We start from the raw sequence: 10,870 nt of genomic DNA, 5'->3' as shown, positions 1-10,870 counted from the left end.
CTGAAGGTCCAGTTTTTGGAACAGCAGCAATGCACACTAAGACATGTAGAGGGAAGATACTGGTATAGCTAGTTTGAGAAAGTACTTTTCTGTGGAGGTATGATTTACATGTCTTTGCATGGGGCAGGAGCTCAAATTATTTTTAAAGTGTCACAAAGAATTTTAGCCATGTTACAGTGCTGTCATCTGGTGCCCATTGTTCAACTCTCTGATGAGTTTGTTTATTTTTTAAAATTTATTTTTAATTGAATTTATTTGAGTGACATTGGTTAATAAAATTATACAGGTTTCAGGTATACAATTCTACAATACATCATCTGTATGTTGTACTGTGTGTTTATCACCCCAAGTTATGTCTCCTTCCATCACCTTTTATTCCCCTTTTACCTTCTTCTACCTCCTCCTCTGATGAGCTTATTTAAATGAAGAGGATGCATCTAATGTGAAATGAGAGATAAAGTCACGAATGAATTTCAGCCTGGTATACCTTGTGGCTTTGTAATTATGTGATGTCCTAAAGAGATCTATGTCAAAAGTTTATAGGGCAACAAGACACACTTGTAAGTGTCATAAGTTCTGAAACTACCCAATCTCCCTACCAAGTGGAGTGTAACAAAGAAGCAGGCCAGGCTCTTTCTCTAAAGCAGTAGCCACGCCCTCAGGATGACCACAGAATTGGCTCTGAGGTCCATTAAGTTAACAAGAGAAATGAGAAAAAGAAGGAAAATATTGTCCCTTAGAAGAAGCCCAAGGTTTCTCTGCACTGTTCTTTAGTTTCAATGACCAATGTGAAAGTTACATTTTAGGATAACTTACTGGCCATACTCATGGTTAAAGCAAAATGTTGGTATGGTCTTATTTGTAAAGTAAAACCTTTGCCTTTAGCTTCTTCAACTGCACCTCTTTATAAATGGATTGAGAAAGCCATATACATGATTTTGCTGAGCCCACACAAAAGTTGGGGTAGGCATGATCAGATGCACATTTTGGAAGATATCTGGGGCTACAATATGAAGGGTAAATTAAATGTGAAGAAGTAACTGTCAGGGCAATCAATTAGTAGATAAGTTAGACTGAGGCTCAGATCCAGAAATTTTCACTATCTTTTGTGTGTGCACATATTTTAAGGATTTGTTTTAAAGTTTCCTCAAGCTCTAAAATTGTCCCTATATTGACATATGAAATAAATGAAGCTATAGGGAGCTGGCTGAACAAAATTTATACTACTCGTGTTTTTTGTAGACTTTAATAACATGCATTGGGATCCCCTGCTATCTCACCCCAGACTAAAGTGTAGCTCTGTGTGGTTCAATGCCCTATGCAAGCCTCTCTATTCTCTGGTCCTCTCTCCCTATAGTGAGTTCTCATTCCCTCTCTCTCTCTCTCTCTCTCTCTCTCTCTCTCTCTCCTCAATCTCTCTCTCTCTCTCTCTCTCTCTCTCTCTCTCTCTCTCTCTCTCTCCCCCAGGTTCCCCCAACTCACCTGAAATGTTTATTTTACATATAGAAAGCATTGCTGCGCATAGAATAAACTTGTGAGGAAAGGCTTTTATGTTGAGTTTTCATTACCTTTTTTAATGCTGCCTACCAATTAGTTGATCTTTGGGGCTACTTAACTATATTCTAAGCTTTCTTGGTCATCAGCAATGTGATGTATGTCAGCATTCTCTAGAGAAACAGAACCAAGATACATAGAGATATACAAAAGAGGAGAGTTATTACAGGAATTGGCTCACATCATTATCGACACCAAGAATTCCCACAACTGCCAACTGCAAACTGGAGAACCAGAAAAGCGGGAGGTATAACTCAGTCTGAATCCAAAGACCTGAGAACCAGAGAAGCCAATGGTAAGGGCAGTTCAAACAAAGAAAGCAAATTTGCTCTTCTTTCACCTTTTTGTTTTATTAAGGCCCTCAAGGGATTGGGCGATATTCACTCACACTGGTGAAGATAATCTTCTTTACTAAGTCTACTAACTCAAATGTTAATCTCTTCTGGAGACACCCTCACAAATACACTCAGAAAAAAAGTGTTTTACCAACTATTTGGACATGCCTTAGCCCAATCAAGTTAAACAAAATCAATCATCAGAATGAGAATAGGAGAGTGCTCGCTTGGGCAGCACATATACTAAAATTGGAACAGTAGAGATTAGCATGGTCCCTATGCAAGGATGTCACACAAATGTGAGAATAGGAGAACAACTCACTTACATTCTCTGTGTACACAGATGCACACTCCATCTTTTTGGGAAGGACTCACCTTAGATAGGATTCACTCAGGCATTGATTACACAACAATCAAAAGCAGGAAGTTAAGACCAACAATAATGTCAATCCTATTACAACTTCTCACATTTCTAATATTTAAAAATTGCGGTGTTTTGCAATGAATTATATTATTTGTTTGCCAAAACAACCCTCTGTAATAGCTCCACTGATCTGGAAACTGGGGCTTAGAGAAGTTGAGTTATCTGCCTAATGTAACACAGCTCAAGGTGGCAGATCTGGGATTTAGTCCATTGTCTCCTGGTCCCAATCCAGTTCTTTTCCCCTCCTCCACCTGAGATAAATGAACCTGTTTATAATTTTGAAAGCTAGGGAATTATTCACTTTGTCTCATCTCCTTAGTTTTTCCTAAATAGTTTCATTAGTAAGCACTCTACTTTGAAAAATTTTCCAGTTTGCAAAGCTTGTTATACTCCTCAGTATTCATGCAACATAATGATTTTCCTGCAAGACTGAATAATCTCTGTATTCAGTGTGTTCACCTATGCTGAGTCGGAGAGAAAAAGGCATCTTTCAGTGTGTCAACATTGCTATACTTCTCTTGGATCCTGGCTATTTAAACCCTCACATCTATAAATTGGCTATTATATCACTGTCTCCAGGGATTGCTTTCGTTAAAAAATTACAACTTTAGCCTTAGCCAGTGTGGCTCAGCTGGTTGGGTGTTGTCCCATGAACAGAAAGGTTTCAGATTCAATTCCTGGTCCAGGAACATGCCCAGGTTGCAGGCTGGATCCCCAATCCCCGGTAGGGGTATGCAGGAGGCAGCCAATCGATGTTTCTCTCTCTCTCTCTCCCATTTCCTTTCTCTCTAAAAGTCAATTTAAAAAAACCTTTATAAAAGATGATTACAGCTTTAATCTTCATATCCAGCATCCAAATTGAGAAGGAAGTGAGTAATTTTCATCACCCAGTTGCTGCTACAAAATCAGCTAGTTCACTGGAAATTACACAATTCATGTAATTCGTGTGTGGCATTTTGTTTGCCATGAAAAATATTTCTAGGAACCATACTTACCCAGAACCCTTAGCTAGGAACAGCTGTAGCATCCTACAAACTGGATTCTCAATGCCTGATCTTCTAGGAACAGAATTTACTCTAAATTCCTTTCATCCATTTAGTCCCGCCCCAATCACCAACCAAGCAAAGTTGGAACATTTAAATTTCTTTCCTTTGTTCCCCCTTGTTCACTAGGTTTAACTTAAGCCATGAGTTCTCTCTGGGGATCTGGGTTCCACACTTACTCTTTGTTTGAGTACATCTGAGCTATGTCATACAGTGAGAAAAACAAGTGTTCTTGTTTCTCAGACACACTGTTAGATAATAACATGGCATTAGCCAAGTCAGTTAATTAAAGAAAAGCCTAGGTTATCCATGATTGAAGAACACACTCATCTAGTTCTTTACAGCCTAAATGCAAAGTCATTTTCCTCCCTTCTTTTTCTTCTTGAAATGTCTCTCAGAGATTCTTACTGCAGACATGGTCAGGCAGGTATGTTTGGAGCTGAGAAGGCTAAGAATGCATGAAATGTGAACTAATTCCATGAGGACATTTGCTTTCTATGGATCTCTCAGATATCCATTTCAGATATACTGAATAAGTCTTTATTCACATCTCTCAACAAGTATAGTAGATGAAACAAAACCAGCTTTATCTGTTCCATGTATCATAAAAGACTCCCATTCCTGGATCCTGATTTGACAGGGAATGTTTGGAGGTTATAATACCTTAGATTATATAAGTGAGGTAACACATGAAAGACAAATCACAGAGACCCACAGGAGGTCATATTAGTTCAAATTTACTACAGTTATTGCTTCTAACATTTTAAATATTCTACATAATTCTGTAGCACGTTGATGTGACTATCAGAAGGATATGTTGAGGAAGAAATGACTCACCATCTGCAGAATCAAAGTCCAAGCCTTGGTTAGGCCAAAATATTTTTTACACCTTCAAGTTCATCTATCAGAAGAGCAGAGGAAATTCTCTGGTACTGAAATCAATAAAGACATTGCTATTGAGAGTACCAGGAACCCATCCTCCAATAGTCTCTTAAGCCCTTAGCATTGCTTATTAGAGGCTGCTGCTCAGCTACAGGTTACTCCTTGTGAGTGAGGGAGATCAGTAAAAAGAGAAAGTCAAAAGAAGAGAAATAGGAGTTGAGATGAAGGAATATGGCATATCAGACAGGATAGGCTAGGTTATACTGTTAATTAAAAAAACAAAACAAAATTTCAGTGGTTAACATAACAAAGATTCATTTCTTGGAGTCATGACCTTCTTGGGCAGGATGGGAGCTCTGGCTGCATCATCACATCTTCACGCGGGGATACAGGCTGAGGGAGTAGCCACCATTTGGAACAATGCATTTCCTCATTACCATGAGGGAAGGAGAATGTTTTGATGCGTGGTCCAAATATGAATGCTTCCATTGAGATGTGACAGGTGTCAGTCATGCTCACATTTTATTGACCAAGTAATAGTCACATGACCATCCCTAATAGGCAGGGAAGTATAATTCTACTTTGTATCCATATTTATCATAATCTTAAAGATCACTGTAGTTGGAGAAATGAGAGGCAAGATCAATGAATAGCCCTTGGCCTAACCTGTGTGCACTGTGCCCAGGAGAGAAGCATGTGGGTGGGGAAAGGCAATGTCTACCTTAAGTAGGGTCCTTGCACTTGCAGTAGGAAATCTAACAGGCATGAGAAATAATTTCCCCAAATCCCGCAGATAGGAAGTAGCAGAACTAGGCTTTTTGGTTTTCTGTGCCCATGTCTGCTGCTTCTCTCATGTACCAAATTGTCCCACTAAGTAATTGAAAGGTTGATCTCTACCTCTAGGCACTTTCTGTGAAGCTGGGCAAAAGCCTAATTCAGGGAACACAAGAAATTGGTGAAACTACCAAGTCGGTGTAAATTAAAATTTAAGTTGGGTGACAATAGATCTAAGGAATTCAGGGAACATGTGCTTGATATGGCCAAGGATCAGCCTGGGAAGCCTTCCTGAAGGAGGAAAGACTCACAATCACCCTCAAGGGATAGGTAGGATTTATTTAAGGAAAGAAGAGGGTAGAGAATCTTTCAAATGAGCAGAGGAGCAAGAGAAAAGGCAGAATGAGAGTGCCTTGCACCAGTGAGAAACCCTGAGGAGCTTGGACTGAGCAGAATGGAGGCAACATACCAGGACACCAGCTGGATAACCAACTGAGAGCAGATCACTCCGCAGGGGAGCCCACTTTGTGCAGGAGGAGATAGGAAGCCGTGAAGGGCCCTTGAGCAGAGACATCGAATGGGGATGCAGTTGTGTAAGAAGACTGTGTAACATCAAGATGATTTGGAGGTGGGCAAGAGAGCTCCCACTCCCAGAAGACCATTACAATGACCCTGATAATGGGCAAATTTGAGTTGGTGTTTAAGATGCAAAAACTCATCAAATGTTTTCAGTCTTGATTTTTTTTAAAATATGTTTTTAATTGATTTCAGAGAAAGGAAGGGAGAGGGAGAGATAGAAACATCAATGATGAGAATCATTGATCGGCTGACTCCTGCACACCCCCAACTTGGAGTCAAGTCTGCAACTCTAGCATGTGCCCTGACTTGGAATCAAACCATGACCTCCTAGTTCATAGGTCGATGTTCAACCACTGAGCCAAACCAACCAAGCTTCAGTCTTGATTTGAGTTCATCAACATGTATTGGCTGTTCATTCTTAGCGGAGAGTTTGTGGGCAACAATCCAGAAATGGACTCTCCCCTTGGTCTCTAGGGTAAGAAAAGTAAGCTAGTGAGGGCGACTGTTTGGCAGAGAGGTCAGGGGAGAGTAGCTGCTCACAAAACCCTTGCATCAGGGAGATGAAAGTCACAGCATGCTGAGCTCACCGTCTAACAAGTCTGAGGGTGACCTCTCTTAGCTGACAAAACTGGAAAATGGTTGCCATATCATTATCTCTCTCTGAACATGAAAATAAACCTGGACCCAGATGCAAAGCTCCAGCTCCCTGCTATTAACTCCATCAACCAGCACAGCTTCGCTAGAGCCAAGAATCTCCCATGCACCTTGGGAAAATGTAATTGCCTACTTATTGCTATTACTGTGATTAATAAGGGTGAACCTGCTCCTATCAATGCCTCATAAGAGCAGTGGCAGCCACCTTTTGGAATATAGGAACCAGGAAAAACATCAACACATTAACCCACCACACACACACACACACACACACACACACACACACGCTGACATTCAGGGTCCTTGTGCACACACACCACTAGGACAAAGCCGGTCTTCCTCCCTCCCCTCCTTTCCCAGGCCTCTAGGCCAACCCTACTGAACTGATTGTCCTATCACCAGGCTCTTGGACCTTTAGACACTGAAGCAGCTGCAGGCGACAGAGCAGTCAGGCCATATCCGCTGAGGTGCAGTGGGGAAGCTGGGCTGGGACTCATTCAGTGCAATTTATACTCTCTTTCCTTCTGATTTTATGGTGCTTTTATTTTCATGGCCCCCAAAAAGTATTTTTGTCAAAATACACATCATAGCATTAGGCCTGCGGAGGAGGCACTTTACGACAGCCTCCCCTGTGAGGGCATAAACGAAGAGGCATGTGACATAACTGCTATTTATCCATTGGCGACTGGTTCCCACTGTAAAGCAGAAAAGATCTTGCTGCTTCCATTAGGAAGCTCCCTGCTCCTGAGGACTGTAATTAGCTAAATGCTCTTAAACTCCACCATAGAAGCAGCTGGGTATATTTCCAGGTGACGGTTCAACGCTTTACTCATAGGGCTCTTTGCCTTTCTAGATGTTAATTGCAATCTGGGAAAAATAGGAAAAACAGCTAGCATATAACAAAGTTGGAGATGCAGGCAGGGGGCAATTGGTAGCAGGAGGACATGCTGGGGGCGGAGGAAGGTGGCTGTGAGGACCAGTTCCTGACATGTGGCCCACCCAGGCAGGATGGACACTGGGGACACTCAGCTGACTCTAAGCTGAGCCCAGATGGTAGAGGCCAGGGCCACATTAAGACTTTGAGAGAATGAAAGGTCATGGTCCATGCCCTCCCATGGGAAAGTCAAAAGAAAATTTATTTTCTGAAGTGATATTAAATTTATATATAGGTTGAATTAAATTAGCTTTTTAAAAACATTCTAATTAAAAAGTTATGGGTGAGTTTATTAAAACTGAACTCTTTTCCCTTTTCTGGTCAAAATGCTGCTCCTCTTGCCCAAAGCAGAAGATTGGTCACATGCTTTGGTAATAAGTAACTGATTGAAGTCAGGAATGCCACCAAGAGCTTAAAGCCCATAGCCTGAAATCTGGACAGAATGATGTGCTTTGCTCCAGGTAGGAAACTGTTGCTCTATGTATGATGAGACCTCAGTCATGAGTACTCTGCAATCCTAGAGACTCTGCCTGAATATCACCTCACTAGACAGGTATCCCTAACAATCCATCACAAAAAGAACTTCTCCCTCCCAGTCACTCTCTATCTCTCTACCATAATTTATTTTCCTTTATAGCACTTATCTAAACCAGTAGGGGCCCAGTGCATGAATTCGTGCACTTTGAAAGCAACTGTGGGCCACAAGACTGCGGTGGGCACAGGGGCGGGTCACGGCCCATCCTCTGCACCCCTGCCTGGCCTCTCCCACCACAACCCTGATCCCCTGTCTGCCAGCAGCCCCGCTCCTGCCACCTCCACTCCCATATGCTGATGGTGCCGGTCCCACTCACACCCACTGATGGCGCAGAGCGATTGGGGCTGGTGCCATCAGCAGGTGCTAGCAGTGGCTGCTGCCCCGATCACCCCTCAGGAGCAGGGGGAGGTAGCGAAGTCCTGAGGGGTGATCAGGGCTGGCAGCCGCCGCTTGCACCTGCTGATGGCACCAAGCGATCTTGGGCTGGCACCAGGCGCCAACAGCAAGTGCAAGCGCCAGGCAGGACCATGGTGCACAGGAGCAAAGAATTTTCAGTAACCTCCAGAGGCTCGCCCTGATGACAGCAGCTGGTGCCCCACCTTAGTCTGGCGACCCCGCTCACCTGCTCCACCATCCCGCCACAGCTGAGACCCACCATGTTCCGCACTCTGCCACCTGCTGCCAATGCCTGTCATGTTCTGCGTGTGCCCCCTGGTGGTCAGTGCACATCATAGCGACCGGTTGTTCAGTTGTTTAGTTGTTCTGCCGTTCAGTCTATTTGCATATTAGGGTTTTATATATATTGATAATATTATATTGCACACAAATTGTTTTAGTGTATGAGGGTCTTTTGTAGGCTGAATAAAGACCAATGGAAGATGCCCATTCCTTAATCCTTGGAACCTATGAATCACAGTACCTGACATGGCAAAAGGTACTTTGCAGATGTGAGTAAATTAAGGATTTTGAGATGGGGGTATTATCCTGGATTATCCAGGTGAACATGATGTAATCACAAGAATCCTTATAAGTGTGAGGCAAGAGATTAGTCAGTGGAAGATGATGCAATGATAGAAGCAGAACAGAAAAGGCCATTGGGGGTGGGACCATGAACCAAGGAATGCAGGTGGCTCCTAGAAGCCAGAAGAAGCAGATAATGGATGACCTAGAGACCTTCCAAAAGAAACCAGTCCTATCAAGACCTTTATTTTAGCCTGTAAGACTCATTTTGGACTTTGGAATCAGAACTGGGTATGTTTCCATGGGGTGAAGATAATAAGATCATATTATTTTAAGTTTGTGGTAAAGCAGCAATAGGAATTTAATACAGAGTCTACACTGCATTTCCAGCTTCTAGACTAATGCCTGGCACCGAGTAGGAAATAAATGCATACTGTCGAATGAAGAATGAATAAATGAATTCATTCTTCACTCGGATGTGAAACAGATTTTTAGAGCAGGATCTAGGCCATATCCAGCTTTGGTTTTCTCCCCAGCTCTTGGCACTTTACACAAAGTAATCATCAAGAAATATACATGAATTTCAAGTAGTATTTCTAACTGCATTCAGGAATTAATTTATGGAGCATCTGTTGTGTACCAGACACTTTAGAAAGCATTAAAAATACAAGACCAGCCCATCTGGCATGGCTCAGTGATTGAGCGTCGACCTATGAACCAAGAGGTCACCATTCAATTCCCAGTCAGGGCACATGCCCAGGTTGCAGGCTCGATCCCCAGTGTGGGGCATGCAGGAGGCAGCTGATCAATGACTCTCTCTCATCATTGATGTTTCCCTCTCTCCCTCTCCCTTCCTCTCTTAAGTCAACACAAATAATTTTTAAAAAATAAAAAAAAATTCAAGACTGAAAATACCTGACCTAGTTAATCATTTGCTCACAGCCTAGTCAGGGAGGGAGGGATAAAAGCCAGCACTCTGCACTACGAGACCTGGGAGCTGACCTTAACTGAGCATCTACAGTGTGACCGGCACTGTGCTGATAACATTTTAAGGGAGTTCTTAAGAGCATGGGTTTCATAGTCAAACTAATCTGAGTTCAAATTTCAATCTAGCACATCTTTATCTTTCTGAACCTCAGATGCCCACTATAAACCTGAGAAAACAATATCTACCTTATAGAGTTGATGAGAAAGTTAAATAAGCTAATAATGTTCATACTCATAAACACTTCAGTGGTTAATGTTATAGGTTAACTTTGCTGGGCCATGGTGCTCATATATTTGGTGAAACATTTTTCTGAACTCTTCTGTGTAGTGTTTTTGAATGAAATTTACATCTAAATTGGTGGACTTTCAGTCAAACACATTGCCCTCCATAATGTGGGTGAGCTTCATCTAATGAAGGTCTGAATAGAACAAATTATTGACCTCTCTCAACAAGAAGGAATTCTGCCAGTTGATGGCCTTCAGATTTCAACTTGACATCAGTTCCTTCCTGTGTTTCCAGTCTGCCAGCCCACTTTGCAGATTTGGGGTTTGCCAGCCTGCATAATTGCAGGTAAATCTCTTTACAAACACACACACACACACACACACACACACACACACACACACACACACACTATTGGTTTTTTTCCTCTGGAGAACCCCAACTAATACAAACACATAGTATAATGCCTACCCATATTGTACACACTAAATGCGTTTTATCCCATTCGGTGGCTGCCCACAGCATTTTAAGCTATAATATCCCCATTACACAGAAGAGGAAATGAAGATTAGGGAGATTAAATATCTTGCCTATGCCATGCAGATAATGAATGCTGGAGGCATGATTCAGCTGTCACCTCACCCTGGACTCGTCATCCACAGTGCTGCCCCCACTCTGCTGTAAAGGTTAGCCAGACAACATGCTAAGCGAATTTCAGATTCTTTTAAAAGGCATAAACTAAAGATTTAAGTTTATTGAAATTCCAGTTTTTAATACCTTCCCAGGGACATACAAACACTCAATCAATACGCAATGCTCTAATCCATTTGATTGCATTAGACCACCTGGGCTCTTTAAGACTGCTAAGATGAGCTTCAGGAAGATGCATATATTAAGTAGAGAATGCTCTGAGCAGCATTGCCTTTTTTTACCCTGGCATTTTAATTATCTGTATAATCTTTTGGCATTCCACTTTCATCACACAA

The 10,870-nt window shown here is 42.1% G+C and overlaps 1 non-coding gene across 1 annotated transcript; it reads left to right on the top strand.

The window, feature by feature from the left end:
* Window positions 1–2,108: 2,108 nt before the first annotated feature.
* On the top strand, window positions 2,109–2,210 carry LOC114234310 (U6 spliceosomal RNA). Its single transcript, XR_003620491.1, has one exon. It is a non-coding gene; the product is annotated as a U6 spliceosomal RNA (small nuclear RNA).
* The last annotated feature ends 8,660 nt before the right edge of the window (window positions 2,211–10,870 follow it).

The sequence above is a fragment of the Eptesicus fuscus genome, chromosome 17, assembly GCF_027574615.1.
Source record: "Eptesicus fuscus isolate TK198812 chromosome 17, DD_ASM_mEF_20220401, whole genome shotgun sequence".
Classification (NCBI taxonomy): Eukaryota; Metazoa; Chordata; class Mammalia; order Chiroptera; family Vespertilionidae; genus Eptesicus; species Eptesicus fuscus.
This window is presented reverse-complemented; position numbering and strand designations above follow the sequence as displayed.